The sequence below is a fragment of the Erinaceus europaeus genome, chromosome 3 (assembly GCF_950295315.1).
Source record: "Erinaceus europaeus chromosome 3, mEriEur2.1, whole genome shotgun sequence".
NCBI lineage: Eukaryota > Metazoa > Chordata > Mammalia > Eulipotyphla > Erinaceidae > Erinaceus > Erinaceus europaeus.
Genome location: NC_080164.1, coordinates 8,398,085 through 8,415,334, shown reverse-complemented (window position 1 = coordinate 8,415,334; position 17,250 = coordinate 8,398,085). Strand labels below are relative to the sequence as shown.

At 42.1% G+C, this 17,250-nt stretch overlaps 1 long non-coding RNA gene across 1 annotated transcript in view; it reads right to left on the bottom strand.

The window, feature by feature from the left end:
• Positions 1-10,697: 10,697 nt before the first annotated feature.
• Positions 10,698-17,250, bottom strand: part of LOC132537629 (uncharacterized) — a 45,414-nt gene continuing 38,861 nt past the window's right edge. The window contains exon 3 of the long non-coding RNA XR_009549091.1: positions 10,698-10,804. This is a non-coding gene — a long non-coding RNA (uncharacterized LOC132537629). The remainder of the gene's footprint in view (positions 10,805-17,250) is intronic.

Here is a 17,250-nt window from a genome sequence, read left to right as displayed (position 1 = left end):
TCTCAAGTAGGGTGGAAACAGGATGTGATATAGAGAGGTTGGAGAGAAAAGTGACTGGTGAAAATCAGAGTGTGACAAAGAAGGGATCAGTGTGTGACAAGGAGGGGGTGGAGCAGGAGAGAATCCTATCATAGAACCACCAATGCCCTGGAGTGCTTTATGTAAAAGTGATTTATGTAAATAGACCAAAGCTTTGGATCAGTAAAATCCCTATATAGGCATATGGTTAAGCAGAAGCCAGGGGGAGATGGCAACTACCCAACAATAGGCTGCTGTGAGATCAACAAAGACAGCACCCGTCTTTAAATTCTTCTGGAATCCATTTTCAATGTAAGTTGAGAGGGCCAGGGCTTGTTCGCAGGTAGATCTTCCTGGGCGGAAACCAGCCTGGGCGGGTGATAGGAATTTCTCTGTAAGATGAGAAATACGTGACAGAAGCAGCCTCTCAAGGAGTTTGTAACACACGGAGAGGAGAGAAATTGGTCTATAGCTGGCGGCCAGTGTTGGGTCTTTCTTTGGTTTCAAAACCGCTATAATCTTCGAACAACACCAAACTTTGGGCATAGACTCAGATTCCAAGATGTGGGACAGGAATGAAGCGAGCCACTTCTTTGCCACGGGGCCCAGGTTAAGAATGAGTTCTGGGGTGATGTTATCATAGCCAGCAGCTGTTCCCGGTTTAACCCTCTTCAAAGCGTCTTCCAGTTTAGACAGAAGCCCAAGCATGAAGCCCAGCCAGTCTATCTTGGCGTTACTCTGGATCGCACTCTGTCATTTCACAAACATCTCATAAAAACTGTAGCAAAGGTGGGCACGAGGAATAACATCATTGCAAGACTGGCCAGCTCCTCATGGGGCGCGAGCGCTTCCACACTACGATCATCATCTCTGGCATTATGCTATTCCACTGCAGAATACTGTGCCCCAGGATGGTTCCGTAGCCCCCATGTCCACTTGGTCGATTTCAAATGATATTCCTCCATGAGGATAATTTCTGGAACCATCCATTCCACCCCGGTTCCATGGCTGCCAGTTCTTAGCAACATCGCCCCGCCAGATATTCGTCGGGATGCGGCATCATCTAAGTTCATTTCCCACGTCTACGCTCGACCAGACCTGCCAATATACGCGGATATCTTCGCCCACCCTGTCCAACGCTTGACGTCTCGTCACCCAATCTGGTCCCCTACGCCTACACTGAACTTCTCTGTTCCAGTCTCTTGGAAACAGAGCTGGCAGCCAGCTGAGGTAAAGAACAAACACCTCATCACAGACCCCTGCAAGCGTCAACCCGGCTTTGACCTAGCACGTTATGATTGGGCCCTCCTCAATCGCTATCGAACAGGCCATGGCCAGTGAGCCGCTATGTTCCATCGCTGGGGAGCCAGAGACGACCCGAACTGCCCCTGCGGCTCCAGACAGACTATGACCCACATAGTCAACGACTGCCACCTCTCCAGATTCAAAGGAGGTCTCAAAACTTTACATCAGGCTCAACCTGACGCTGTTGACTGGCTACGGAAGAAGGGCAAACGCTAGAAGAAGAAGAACAGAACTTGAGAAAGAAGAAGAGAAAGGGAAATTCAAAGCAGAGTTTGATTGAGTTTGGAGTTTTGCACCAAAGTAAAAAAATTCTAGGGTGAGGGTGAGGGTATATGTTCAGCTTTACGATAGAGGCTGGGGGTAGGAACACAGACCTTTGGTGGTGGGAATGGCGTTAATATACACTCCTATTAACATGTAATCTTATAAATCCCTATTTAATCAATATGAGGGGGAAAACTGATTGAATGTCTCGAAGTTTTTGATGTGTTGACCCCATTTCTGAGTATATATTCCTTCAATCTAAGCCCTTAAGGCTTCAAATTAGTATAATCTGTCTGAACTTTGACAGTGGTCTTAAAACTATTAATACATTTATAATAATGACTTTCTTTGAAATATTAAATAACCTATAATCTTAGACCAGAGAGACAGGAAGAAATAGTCTTGTCAATATATAAGATATAGCTATTTGTAAATAGCATTCAGTGACAAAAATCCTGATGAGGTCTTGTATGATACAGTCAATCTTTTATTTTATTTTATTGATTTTATTTTTGAGAGAGATGCAGAGGGAGAGAGTGAGAGATAGAGAGAGATAGATAGATAGATAGATAGAGAGAGAGAGAGAGAAAGAGAGAGAAGAGAAACAGAAAAACACACCAGAGCACTGCTCAGCTCTGGCTTATGGTGGTACAGGAGATTGAACCTGGGACTTTGGAGCCTCAGGCATAAGAGTCTGTTTTGTATAACCATTATGCTATCTCCCCCACCGATAGAGCAAATCTTAAGCATGAATTTTTCAGAGTAAAGCAAATTCTCAAATAACTTGGTTAAAACAATAACTATCTATTGCCTTCTTAAACTCAAAGATAGCAGGAACCTGCCCCATTCTCTATAAAGCCCATATTTCTCCCAGTCCTGGAACCTTTGGGGCATGGCTCCTTTTCCTTCACGCTTCTCTCGATCCATTCCGTGATTCTGCATCTGCTGATCTCAACCAAATTCATGCAACCGGTACCACCTTGACATATTTCACTTAGACAATATTTTCAGCCCACCTGCATGTTAACTGTTTGGCTCAGGCCAAAATTAGTAAGAGCATGGATGGGCCCCTTGGAATATACCAAAAATAGACTTCTTAGCTTTTTCCAGAATGGAGACCCCACATCTCATCTGCTCTAGTCTTAGCTTTAGATTCCTGACTATTAAACATTTTGTTCTGCTTTGTATCTTAATGTTTTTCAGCCACCAAGTTTCAGATGCTATCATGATGCCAACCTGACTTCCCTGAGCAGAATGACCTCACTGATGTGTCCTGGAAGCCCACCTCTCCAGAGCCCTGCCCCACTAGGGAAAGATAGAAACAGGCTGGGGATGTGGACCTACCTAATGTCCATGCCCAGCAGAAAAGCAATTAGAGAAGCCAGACCTTCCACCTTCTGCTCTCCATAATGATCCTGGTTCTATACTCACAGGGGGATAGGGAATAGGAAAGGGGATAAGATTATGGTGGTGGAAATTGTGTGAAACTGTAACCCTCTTATCTTATAGTCTTGTTGATCATTATTATATATATATATATATATATATATATATATATATATATATATATATGAAGTGATTTAAAAACTGTTTAGGGCTGGAGAGATAGCATAATGGTTATGTAAGAAAAAATTTTTTTTTGTCTGAGACTCCAAAGCCCCAGGTTCCATCCAGAGAACCAACATAAGCCAGAGCTGAGCAATGCTCTAGTAAACAAAAAAAGTGTTCACTATTTAGGATTAGTATTCATGTGCAAGATGGCCTATATGATGATAACTAAACATGGAGTGGTGGTTGTGGTTTCAGCAGTTTGTGAAACCCTGGGTACTGAGAAGAGGAAACCTATTATCCCCAAACCCAAGGGACACCAGCCTGTTATGGACAAAATAAACAGATACTATTCCCAGAACAGCCAACTTGAAGTTGACTGAAATTGATGACCTCTAAGGTTCTCTATTAATTTTTTAAAAATTAATCTGAATAAAAAAGAAAAACTTTCAGAGCCTTGGTGAAGAAAGGTCAAGTGTAATAGTTGTCATGAAGATCTCCTGAAAATACTAGGTTCTCTTTTAACTGAATATATCTCCTTTTCTGGGGTACAATCTCTGATAAAGTCACCTATAAAACCTTCAGGTTTAAAAAGAAGGCACAGTGGTGTGTGTATCACCGCACTGTATATGCAGCCCCGTATAAGCACAGACTATCTCTGAAAAGACACAGGAGAAACCAGTACTGGTGATGGCCTCTGGGGAGAAGTGGAGGCTGCAGATTCTTCTTCACTAAAGATCCGGCTGTGCTACTTTCATTTCTGCACTGAACATGCATCACACAGTCTGAGCAGAACTGAATCACGGAAATATCTTTGTCATGAAAATGATAACTCAAAGTGTTTCAAAAAAGAGAAATCCACAGAGTCTCACTGGCTCTCTTTTTTTTCTTTTCCTTTCTTTCTTTCTTTCTTTCTTTCTTTCTTTCTTTCTTTCTTTCTTTCTTTCTTTCTTCCTTCCTTCCTTCCTTCCTTCCTTCCTTCCTTTCTTTCTTTTATAGTTATTTATTTTTGCCTCCAGGGTTATTGCTGGGGCTTGGTTTCTACACTATGAATCCACTGTTCCTGGAGGCCATTTTTCCCACTTTGTTGCCCTTGTTGTTGTTGTTGTTATTGTTGCCATTGTTGTTGTTGTTGTTGCATAGGACAGAGAGAAATCTAGAGAGGAGGGGAAGACAGAGAGGAGGAGAGAAAGATAGACACCTGCAGACCTGCTTCACCATCGCTGAAGCAACCCCCCTGTAGGTGGGGAGCCGGGGGCTCCAACGCTAGTCCTTGTACTTCCTACCATGTGCACTTAACCTGCTGTGCTATTGCCCGATCCTCTCTTTTTCTTCCTCCCTCCCTCCCTTCCTCCCTTCCTCCCTCCCTCCCTCCCTCCCTCCCTTCCTTCCTTCCTTCCTTCCTTCCTTCCTTCCTTCCTTCCTTCCTTCCTTCCTTCCTGTCTTTCTTTCCTGAGCTATCTGACACATTTAGTATCTAGATTTCAGACGCAGAAAAACTATTCTTTGGGGGGTGACAACCGCTAGGGTAGAAACATGTGTTCTGACTCACAGTAGCCATTTCATGTCTCATCTTCCTCAGGTTGTGCCAAGAAGCTCCAAGGAGCCCCTGCACTTTGTTCACCCACTGAGAGGGGCCCTTCCTGACTGGTTGCACAATGAATAAACACTCCTAACTAATCAGCATCTCATCCTGCGGCTTCACTGCCTCAGCTCATCATTAACAAAAGATTTATCAGAGGAAAGGGAGAGGCATGGAGAGGTGGGAGGAGTCATACTGATGTCTTAAGTTAGTGGGTTTTTTTTTTTTTTCTTTTCTTCCATTTCTCCCTCTCTCTTTCTTCCTCTCTCTCACTGTTTCTTCTTTCTTTTCTTTCTCCTTCTTTCTTTCCTTCCTTTCTCTCTTTTTAAATATTTATTTATTGTCTAGAGACAGAGAGAGGGAGAGGGAGAGGTAAAGAGATGGTGGGAGAGGGAGAGGGAGAGAGTGGGAGAGGGAGAGGGAGAGTGGGAGAGGGAGAGAGAGAGAGTGGGAGAGGGAGAGGGAGAGAGTGGGAGAGGGAGAGGGAGAGAGTGGGAGAGGGAGAGAGAGAGAGTGGGAGAGGGAGAGAGAGAGTGGGAGAGGGAGAGGGAGAGAGACAAGAGACAGAGAGACAGAGAGAAAGAAAACCACAGCATCAAAGCTTCCTTTGGTGGCATGGGGGCCCAGGTTTCTATCCTGGGCCCCGCACAAGGCAAATCTAGGTCAATGTTTTAAAGACTTTACTTTTCTGTGACTTTAATTGCTGTTCCATGAAGAAGGAAACTTGGTTAAATGCATTTGGAAAAAATGGCTTTTTTTTTTTTGCTCTTCTCCTCTCATATGCATTGGGACACATTAACACATTAGAGTTTCGGGGATTTATTGCAAATATACTTGATGAGAATTTTTTTTTTCCCTAGGAAAGTCTTTTAACATCTTCCAGGAGGCTATAATTCTATGGGGGCACGTTGAGAATAGGGCTACCATAAGCCATCTGGGAAACATTCACTGTAATAGCCCCCAAATCCGGCATGTCTGTGATACTCCTAGCTCTGTGACTTCTTCCACCTTCACTCTGAATAGAGTCTTGCAATTTGTTTCAGCTAGTGGGACATCAGCAAAGAGAGGAAAAAAACAGTGTTTGAACTTGGGGTCTGCACCCTAGGAACTGGGTTTTTGGGGCACTCCACTGAGATCTCCCTGCTGTGAGGAAGTTTGGAGTGAAAGGCCCAGCAGAGAAAAGAAGACACCAGGTACTGCTGCTTGAAGGTGATTCTGTAAAGGAAGCCACAGAACGCAACAGAACTGGTCAAGCAGACACTTCAGCTGGGCACATGATCAGCTGTTACTTTAGATCAATGAGTTTTGGAGTGTTTTAATGTGCAGGGCCAAGCAACTACTGACTGTTGAGTCTGTCTAAGAATCAAGGTACTCACTCTTTCTTCCAAGCTGTTTTCTGCCTCAATTTCCCCTATCCAGAGAAATGAAAGTAGAATAGAAAATAGTGTTCAATGAACTTCTCACTCCAATGTTGTGCTTCATGCAGAAGGAAAGGATATATCTGTACTATTACTCTGGCACCCACTTAACCCCAGGTGGCAGGGCTCAAGCTTTTCTATTCTGCAGGTAGGGAAAAAAAAAAAAGGCAACAAAAGCAACCACTAGAGAATTTGCAAATCTGGATCCCAGGCCCCTCCTCTGACTTAGCCCAGATGTTTTATGGCCTCTGCTGTATGATCCTTTGCAAAACAAAAGGTGCGGTTGTGGCCCACTGGTCAGAGTCTCTTTGCCTTCTCACTTTTGCTGGCTCCACAAGTCTGTCAACAGCAGCATGACCCAGGCTTTCTAAGTGACAGGGTTTGTGTTTACAGTGCACGGGACAGAAGAGCAACAGAAACTACCCCAATTCCCAGCCAAGCTTTCTTGATGTCCAGGAGGAATAGGAGTGTGGGATCACACTCTGTTTATTTGTGGTTCTTTTAAGTGATGTCCAGAGACCCACATTTCATGCTTGTTTGAAAGTGTCTGCGTAACCAGGGAAGCTGTTAAACTGCAGAGTGCCTTCACTTGGGCTATTTACTTATTTAGTTACGTGTCGGCATATGCAGTTCATTGAGCTATAATTCTTTTCAGTGCCCTGAGATAACCACCATTTGTAAGTGTCAGAAGAAACAACAGCATGGCCTATTTATAAATATGTCCTCAGTCATTATATTTGGCTGCTAATAGTTCAGTTATTGTAGCTTTTGTTTGCTTGTTAAAAACAGAAAAAAAGTTCTTTGATTGCTAATGGTTTAGAAAAAGAAGGAAGAAAAAAAATTATTGTAAAGGGAAGGAAAAAAAAAACATCAACTCATCCCCAAATAAACTGAACCAAATTCCTTGAAAGTACTGAAGCTACTTTATTATGTGCAGATTCTACGAATGTGGGAGAAAAGCAGTAATTGACAATCATTCATCCTTCTTGTAAGGTCTAAACAAATACCGAAAAGTGTGGTTAAATCATTAGGCAAAATTTCAAAGAAATACAAACAGAAAACACACATTTCCTAGTTTGCATTTTCATATTGGCAGTAGGAAAAAAAACTCTTCTTAAAGAAAAATAAAATTCTAACTCAAGAGAAAACAGGTCAACCTGCTACGTGAACATACCATGTCAAAGAAATGCCTTTGCCACTTTTCAGACTGTAGCACTGCCTTTATTGAGGATGTGGAGGTGATCATATTAAATGTGCCAGTAGTGCAACTGGCCTAACTATTGCCACGGTACCCACAAGACTTTCCCTCAACAATAAGGCCTTAAAAAAGAAAAAGCCTTTTCCTTAGACTTCTGGAAGCTTTTCTGTACAATATAATAAAGCCCAAAGGACAACTTTATACCCTTTATTTGGCAGAAAAACAGCTGGCTTAAAACCTGTTCACCTGGTCATCTCTCCCTTTCTGTAATTGGCAGAAAAGGGAGAAGCTCTGAGGTGGGGAATTACCCTCCCCCCCTTTTGGCCTGTAAGAAAACTGAGTTATAATCAGGATCCACAGTCCTTGTTCCCTTACTTCCAAGACAATGTTCACTGAGCTCGTCTTGGGGTATTTAGAAAGGGATAGTCATATCCTTGGCACAGGCTTGGGCTCACCTTTATAACCACCACTAGCAATCAGTCCTAAAAGATAAAAGTTTCTTTGGAAACTCAATCAGCCTAACTGTGGTTTAAAGTGAATGGCTCCCTCTTCTCTCATTTGAGCAGAGACTCACACCCTTTCCAAGTCAACCCTGATCTTACTTATGTACAGGCAGTGCAGAGTGGCTTGGGGTTGCTTGTTAGAACTGCAAGCTCGGTTTATGGCTTGTGGGGTTGGGCCCAAGTTATGAAAGAACTTGAATAGAAACAAACACCTAGAATGGAAGGGCAGATGGGAACAATTTTTTTTTTTTTTTTTTTTTTTTACCTTTTAAGTAAGACACTGTGAACACTGTGATCAGAATTCAGACCTCAGAGCTCTGTGTGGTCCTCAGTGGACAGGACCTTAAGACAGAGGCTACTCTGAGGGACTCAGGAAGAAGAAGAGAGGTCTTTTCTGAACTTATTGCTTATCCAGATCGAAATCCATTGCAAGTACACTTTGGTACCTATTTTTATTTAAAGACTGTCCCTCTGATTCCAGATGTTGCACTATGATGCACACGTTTGCATATATACATATACATCATATACATATACATATACATATACATATACATATACATATACATATACATATACATATACATATACATATACATATACATATACATATACATATACATATACATATACATATGATGCATTTTAGTAACAGAAGCAGTTATGAAGCCTTATTCTTTTCCCAGTCAACACTTTCCCTTTCATCAACCTACCCAGATTTTATAAGAAATCATTTATGCCTCCCACCAATTGAGACTGGAGCTAAAAGTATCTTGGCATACATTCTCAGAACAAATGTCAAAGGCTAAGTTATAGGACATCTCGAAAAAGAACATAAAAATGATCTCAGTTTCATCCTGAACAATTAGATTTAAAAAAAAAAAAAGTTCTTTTCCACAAGCTGTTAAATGGCGCCCCCTTCCTGCCAGTGATAAACGTGGTCAATTAAGAAAAAAATCCCATTGCCTTTTCACATCTAAAATGGTTAGAACTGTAGAGATGGGAGCCCCTCCTCAGACATGTAAATCCTGTTGAGGAGGAGTACCTTCTCAACTCAGTGAATCATTTAAAAAATATTCTCATCAGGCATTGTATTAGTCACTGTATATAAACAAGGGTCCTAACCTCGAGGGACTCAAAATTTCTTATGGGCAACATAAAAGTAAACCAAACATCACAAATCAGTTGAACAAGTGTTACATTTGAGATGTGAACTGATTGTTTTTTATACAAATGACTTGCCAGAGTGGTTTAATGAAGAATTCCTAGAGAATGTGGGACAAAAGTGAGACTAGGAGGGACTGGGGTTGTGGCAGGCTGTAGCACACCTGGTGGAGCACACACATTACGAGCACAAGGACCTTGGTTCAAGCCCCTGCTCCCCACCTGCCAGAGGGAAGCTTCAGAAGTGGTGAAGCAAGTACTGTGGGTGTCTGTCTATCTGTCATCCATCATCTAGGTACCTACCTATCAATCTCACTTTCCCCTTAGTTTCTCTCTGTCCTGTCAAATAAAGAAAGAAAAAAGTACGGCAGATTCATCATGCAGACACCTAGCTCAGGAATAATCCTGGTGGCAAAAAAAAAAAAAGAGCTAGCTAAAAAGGTTAGTTAAATGTTGAGATGTTGACAATGCATAAAAGACCAAAAGATAATTCTGGATAAGCACAGAGGAAATTCAATTTCTTACGAATGTGGTACAACTAGGATCAAATTCTCTCAGGACGGCAGTACACACAAGCTATGTAGAGAAATAAAAGAAAAATGAGGGAGTTGGGCAGTAGCGCAGCAGGTTAAGCACAGGTGGTGCAAAGCACAAGAACCAGCATAAGGATCCCGGTTCGAGCCCCCGGCTCCCCACCTGCAGGGGAGTCGCTTCACAGGCGGTGAAGCAGATCTGCAGGTGTCTGTCTTTCTCTCCCCCTCTCTGTCTTCCCCTCCTCTCTCCATTTCTCTCTGTCCTGTCCAACAATGACAACATCAATAACAACAACAATAAAATGACAAGAGTAACAAAAGAAAATAAATAAATATTTTTTAAAAGAAAAATGAGCAGAGGGTATAATGTTTTAAAGGCCTTATTTGTCAATATGAGGGTGAATGGAATGAAGTCACAGAAAATTTAGTTCACAATCCTATAACAAATAAGACAATATGCAAAAATGTTTAAGCAGACTTTCATGCCTGAGGCTCTGAGGTCGCACCACCATCAGCCAGAGCTGAGCAGTGCTCTGGTCTCTTTTTCTTCGTATCTCTCTCCCTCTCTCTCTCTCTCTCTCTCTCTCTCTCTCTCATTAAAATAAATTATATATGTTAACACTTGCTGCTCTGCCCCCTGCCCTTTTTCTGGTCAACCTGGAACTTCACTGCTCCAGGCTGACTTTCTTCTGATGGAAAGACAGGGGGACAGGGAAACAGAGTGAGGGAAAGACACCATCGCACTAGAGCTTCCCCCAGTGCAGGAGGGCTTAGATTTAAAACTAGGCTGTGCACAAGGCAAAGGAGGGACCTGCCCAGGTGAGCTATCGTACAAGCCTAGTGCTGCTCCTTGCTTAGTTCAGTAACTAACTTAATAAAACATCTATCTGACTCTCCCTACTGGTGCTTATTCTATACTAGAAGCTAGGGCTACTTGGGAGCTGATTGTCTTTGTTTTGGCTAGTACAAGGAGAAACTGTCAGAAGTCTATAGCAAGAAAAGGCAGGGGGCAAACTCCACCTAGTAGACTGAGTGTGGAGCAGAAGAAGAAATAAGGAAACACATCCAATCTGATCATTTTTGCATAAGGAAACAGGAGAAAGATTGACATGACCAACAGGATTTACTTACCTACAAGGCGACAAGTAGGGGTAATGGGGTGACATCCATCTGCGTGTATAATTTATGAAGTGTTAACTTTCAGAAGTGTAGTAATGTTCCACATATTCACAAACAAAAGTGAGAAATGGAATGAGAGGAATCCTCGAGCTCTATGAAAAAAGAAACCAATCTACTTATAAAAGTCCATAAATAGTCACACTGATGGAAAAATTAGAACTAATTCCAGTTAACTAACTATAGAAGACAGTGGTATACATATATTTCAGTGTAGAAGAAATAACTATATTACATATTTAGATATATACTGTACATATTATATTTTCCCTAAATCAAATAGGAACCAACACACCTAGTACCAAGATCTTGGTTTTTTAGTTGTCATTCAGTACTAGAAAGAATAAGGAATCCTCAGAAAAATGATTGGTTACAGAGATGGAATTATGGAAAGCACCTTGAATGCCTTAGAATAGCAGAAAGCATTGAGTTTCAAAAGGAATACTGAGAGAATGATCAAATGGCACAGGAACCATTGTTAGAATAAATAAGGAGAGTAGTGGAGTATAATCCATTGTTTAACATATTGGTTTGAAGTATATATTGAGTCATATGTAATGTAGACAGAGGAAAGGTAAATAAGTAAGGAAGAAAGTGAGACTTTGCTTATAATAAAAATAACTGTTCCTCATAGATTACCAGCTGGTGGTGAAGTCAACGCAGTAAATATTGGTTTGCGTAAAAATCTTTTCTGAGTTGCTAAGGAAAGAAAAGTTATGAAGTACAATGGTAATATCACAATTGCAAGGAAAAGAAGCTAAACAATCTTGTGATCAGAGATCAAAATTAACGTCAACACACGTACACACACACACACACACACACACACACACACACACACACACACACACACACACAGCAGATAAATGTCATCGGTTTCTAGATGCAATGTCCCCAGGATACAGCCTCACTTGAGTAATACTTCCAGCAGAAGTTCAAACCAGAATACAATCGTGAGAAAATATGAGACAAACTCTAATGGAGGCACAGTCTAAAGGATCTGAAGTCTTTATACCAGTGAAAGACCTGAAGTTTGCAAAAGACTAGTTTAGACCCTGTGACTCTAGGTTCGATATCACTGAAACTCATGGAGGTGTAAGCATGACGTATATTCACCACCTGAAAAGCTCCCCTAGTACAACGGGCAAGTAAGCAGTGGTTGGAATTAAAAGGGGAGCTGACATACATCGTAAATGACTTTGCCAGTTTTTTGTATAAAGTTAAACATATGTTTGCTGCTTGCCCTAGAGTTCCCACTGTTAGGTATTTACCCAAGAGAAATGAAAATATGTGTTCACATAGGAATCGAGATGGGGAATTTTATTTCAGCTTTAATCTTAATTGCCCTGAACTAAAAATATGAAGCAAACTGGGCCATTCATGGAACGGAACAATAGTATGCAATAACATGAAATGAATTACTGATGCCTGTAGTGATATGTGTGGTTCGCAAATACATTAGGCTAAATTTACAAAATTCTAGTACAAAAAAGTATGTGCTATATGTCTCAATTTCAATAACGAGAAACTTCCAGATTAGAGACCAGTGACAGGGGAGGTTTGGGTATGGAGATAGTATATTGATAGCAGATGAGGAAGAGAGAATTTGTGCAGGTGGTAAAAATAGTCATTTTCTTCACTGAACTTGTTTTTTTTTAGAATCAGAGTACTTTTCAGAAAAATTGTTGATTTTATTAGATATAATTCAGACTTTAATTAACTTAAAATTCAGCAGCCAGGAAGTGGTCCAGTGGTGAGAGCACTCAACACCTGCATGCATGAGAGCCTGGGTTCTAGTCCCACCAATGCATCTTGAAGAAATGCTCTGTTCCTCTCTTTCTTCTCTCACATAAAATAAAACTATATTTTAATTTAAAAAAAGAGGAACTTGAGATTTCCTCTGAGTTGGTCAAATAAATGGTTAGACAGAACCAGGAATATCCCATCTCCCAGTTTACTGAAGAAAAAAAAAAACATCTCAAGCAGGTATCACTGCTCTAAGACACATCAAAGTTTTCCCAGAAAACTGTGTATCAGCAAATATTATGAGACTCATCTCTTCCTATAAGGCTTTTTGTGTTCCCTTGCTAACTTTTATTCCTCCATTTATTCTGTAGTCATAATTTAGCACTGCTGTTTTAAAATGCATTGACACTGAGTATTCGGATAGAAGCTGGAGGTGATACTGTTTTTGAGGCTTTGCTCCTTTCTGAGAACCACTGTTTCATCTCTATCAAGCAAGAGTCTTCTCTCTTCTCTCCAGCACCTGTTCCTATTTCAACGCCCAGCTTGCTTTTTCTTACCCGACCACTTCAGTTTTCAAAAAGGCTATGACGTACTCTAGTCTTCTTTCCTCTTAGGACATAGTGCCATTTGTGATTGTTCTTCCTCTCATCAGCAAACAAAAATGCAGTAGACCTTATTATTGTTGACCAACACCAGTTATTTAAATATTTATTCATTATATTTATTCATTTATTTATCTAGTTTGAGTAGAGACAGAGAAACTGAGAGGGAAGGGGGAGACAGAAAGGCAGAGAGACAACTGTAGCACTATTTCACTGTTTGTGAACCCCTACACCCTGCACAGAAAGAGGCCCTGGCTTAAACCTAGGTCCCTGCACACGGTACTGTGTACACTCTGACAAGTGTACCACTACCCTGCCTTATAAATATCTAATTTTCTTCTGGTTCCTGGATAAAAGGTAGAGTTTAATTTCTGGGTTTTTTTTTTTGTTTGTTTTTTTGGTTTTTTTTTTTTTGTAGTTAAGTGGAGCCATTAATTTTGTTACTGGTCAAAAGACTGTGAGTATTTCTAAATGCTGCTTAGAGAACAATGCTTAGAAAAGAAAATGAAATATTAGTAGATTTGTTTCCCTGATTCCAAACCCAGAAGTCTCATAGGAAATTAAAATATTCTGAATCGAGGAGATATTACATAGGGGCAATTCTGGCAGAGTCATCTGCAACTGGAATTATTTATATGGGAACAAAACATACTTCAGCGTGCTAATTCACTGAAAATTAGAGGTTGTTTGTTACCATAGTTATGGCCTAGATCATTTTGATCAAAACAAGTGGATGGTTGGAAAATAAGTGTGACATATTAGTATCCAGTTCCAGAAAAGCAAAAGAAAAGAGGATAAGTAGTGACGGTCTACAGCTCCAGGGTTTAACATGCTGCTTGCTGTAAGCTGAGCAAGTTCTCCATAAACACCTACTGAGCTAAAACTCTCTTTGGCCACACAGATCACCAGTGAGGAACAAGAATTTAAATTCTAACTAAATTGTTATTAAACAGAGCATACAGAGTAACAGAAAGCAGGGGTTTGGGGATATTTTGAATAATTCTCCAGAAACAGTGGGATCCTATCTGCAAAGAACATTGGAACGCAAATGTTTTGACTTTTTATTTCCTTTTGAAAAGACTGGGTAGTTATAAATATATCTTGCACCATTTTATTCAAATGTGATACTAGATGTCCTTTTTCTATGTAATGTAACCAAAGCTGAGTTATATAAAATCTAGATAGTCACTCCAAATATACACATAAATACAGAAACAGACAAAAATACACAGACAAGTGACGTTTTGTGACGTGAGTAAAGCAAACTAGGTGACTACAATAAACTCAAATGGAAACAAGTTTGGAGTTCAACAGAAAATGAGAACTCCCACCTCCATGGACCGTATAAGTTTGCTCTTGAACATTTTAATTCCTCTCTCTGAAAACCAGTCATCATAGTATCTGCATACTTTCCTGTTGTGATATATGGATGAATTTTTTTTTTTCCCTCCAGGGTGATTGCTGGGGCTCAGTGCCTGCATGATGAATCCACCTCTCCCGGAGGCCATTTTTCCCCCTTTTGTTGCCCTTGTTGTTGTAGCTTCGTTGTGGTTATTGTTATTACCATTGTTGATGTTGTTCGTTGTTGGATAGGACAGAGAGAAATGGAGAGAGGAGGGGAAGACAGAGAGGGGGAGAGAAAGACAGACACCTGCAGACCTGCTTCACCGCCTGTGAAGGGACTCCCCTGCAGGTGGGGAGCCGGGGGTTCGAACCGGGATCCTTACGCCGGTCCTTGCACTTAACCCACTGCACCACTGCCCGACCCCCATATGGATGAAAATTTAAAATAATCAACATCATTTAAAATTAGTGTATCCCAGGGGGAAAACCTGAATGCTAGTTATTTCTCTCCCAGTAAAAGTAAGTATTCCACTAAAGGCCAACAGTGAATATTACTTTTCTTTACCACAGTACTCTGATTTCCTCTAGAGTTTGTTTGCGTGTGAACTGCTCATCTCAGAGGAAATTATAAAACAGCTTTGGAGGCCGGGCAGTGGTGCACCCAACTGAGTGTGCACATTACGATGAGCGTGGACCCAGGATCAAGGCCCCATCCCCACCCCCTGTGACGCACTGGGAAAGCGTCACAGGGGGTGGAACAGGATGTATGTGTCTCTCTTTTTTTCTCCCTTGTTCACCCTACTTCTATCAGAATTAAAATTTTTTTTAAAATAAAATTAATTAATTAATTAATTAATTAATAAGGTGCCAGGAGCAAACTGTGCAGACCCTGAGTCCCAGTGACAACCCTGGTGACAATAAAAATCAAAATAAACAGTTTGAACACATGTCCCTGTCATTTTTGATTTCTTTTTATTTTACTTTTCTACTAAATACTCTGAGGTGGTCACGCCTCCAATCACAGGTTATGAATTTTTATCTTGTCGACCAGGTTTTGTCTACACTCCTGACCCTTGTCCTCATCTCCAGCCCAGATGAGTTTTCAGCCACTGGCACAGAGCAGAGGGCGGCCACCCGGTGGGTGCTGTGGAGTGAGCACTGGGGCGGCTGTGAGTTGCGTGGAGGTGGAGGCACTCGCTGGAGGGAAGGGGAGGAAGTGTGGCAGTGTTGAGTGAATGGACGTTGATAGCACCATAGGTGGGAAAGTTGATCTGGGAACTGTTCCCCTCCGTCTGGCTAATGTTCCCTGTCTCTCTCCTGAGCTGCTGACATCGTCGCTGGATTTCTTCCTGTGCCACTTGTGGGGGGAAACAACTTTGGTAGGCTGACCTTCATTCAGCGGGATGGCTTTTCCCAAGCCTTTGGAGGTGCTGTTGCCCATGCCGGGTTTCTGCCAGCACTGTGTACCTCCAGTAGCTCTGCCGCTAGCCCCCATGCCACCATTCTGCACTCTGGAGCTGCCCATTAGTTTGCCGTCAGAGCTCTCATGACATCAGTGAGGAACAGAAAAGCTGGTTCTATTGCATGACTCTGCAGAACCATCAGGAGAGCCAGGAAAAATGCTTTGGCAAAGCCTCTGCCTCTCTCTCTCTCTCTCTCTCTCTCTCTCTCTCTCTCTCTCTGTCTGTCTCTCTCGGAAATAGGACAGCCCAGCCAATCAGTCGGTTTTCCACACCACAGAAGCAGAGCCACTGGTAGGCAGGAGGCCGCCTGTTTGCAGTGGCTCAAGTCCCAACTTAATGGCAGCTGCCTTACTGTGATCTTGGCACAGCTCAGAGGAGGAACGGGAGGCATCTGACAGGAGAGTCCTAACTGGACCTCAGAGCCTCCCCTTCCGGGTTGATTGTTCCCTAGGCCTGAGGGGGCATGCAGCCTAGGACCTGCCAACACAGGGCAATGGCTTTGGTTAGTAGACAAAGGACCTGGGAGGCATGGGGGAGTCCCTCCCTGAGGACCCCCGGTTCTTTAGGTTATAAAGGATAGGCTGACTTGTGCCTTTGGCTTGCTGGACTTGCACAGAAGCCAGCAAAGTGCAGGCTGACAGGGCTGATCACCACAGTCAGTAGAGGGTGCTTGTGTCCCTCCCCCTTCTGGCTCTGGGGCCTGTCTCTGAACTTCGCATGAATCCACCGCTCCTGGACCCCTGCTTTCCGGCGCTCTTGTTTCAAAGCCATCATGAGCCATGCAGGTGCTTCTTGTTCCACCACAGCTCGTATTCCTGACAGCCCCTATATCTGCACATTAATATTCCGTGATGCCTCCAGCCTGAAACTCTCCCAGACACGCTGCTTGGAGAGCCTCAGAAGGGAGCTCATTACACAGGAATTCTTTATTGGATCTGAGTGAGGGGGTGAGCCCTCCTGGTGTTTTTAAAGAAGGCAAGCATCCTGGTCACTCAGCTCTGAACTTCAAGGCATTTGATTTCATTTCATTTCAGAGTAGTGAATATTTTCGCCAGGATCTCTGGGCTATTCCAAGTGACTATAATCATGAGTTATCACCATAGCCACAATTACAATCACACAACAAATGTCTACTGAATCAAATGCAAAACAGGAATAACAGTAGTTACTATGAACTGCCTCCTTCCCATGTGTTAGGCACAGACCTGGACAAGTCTCTGAGGCTCACAAACAAAATAGAGAGAAGGTATCAGTGTACTGACCTACATAGGAAAAGTAGCTCAAACTAATGGAGCAACTAACTAGTAAAACAACCATATTACAGGGGGCCAGGCATGTACATGGTGCAAAGAGCAAGGACCGGCACAAGGATCCTGGTTCCAGCCC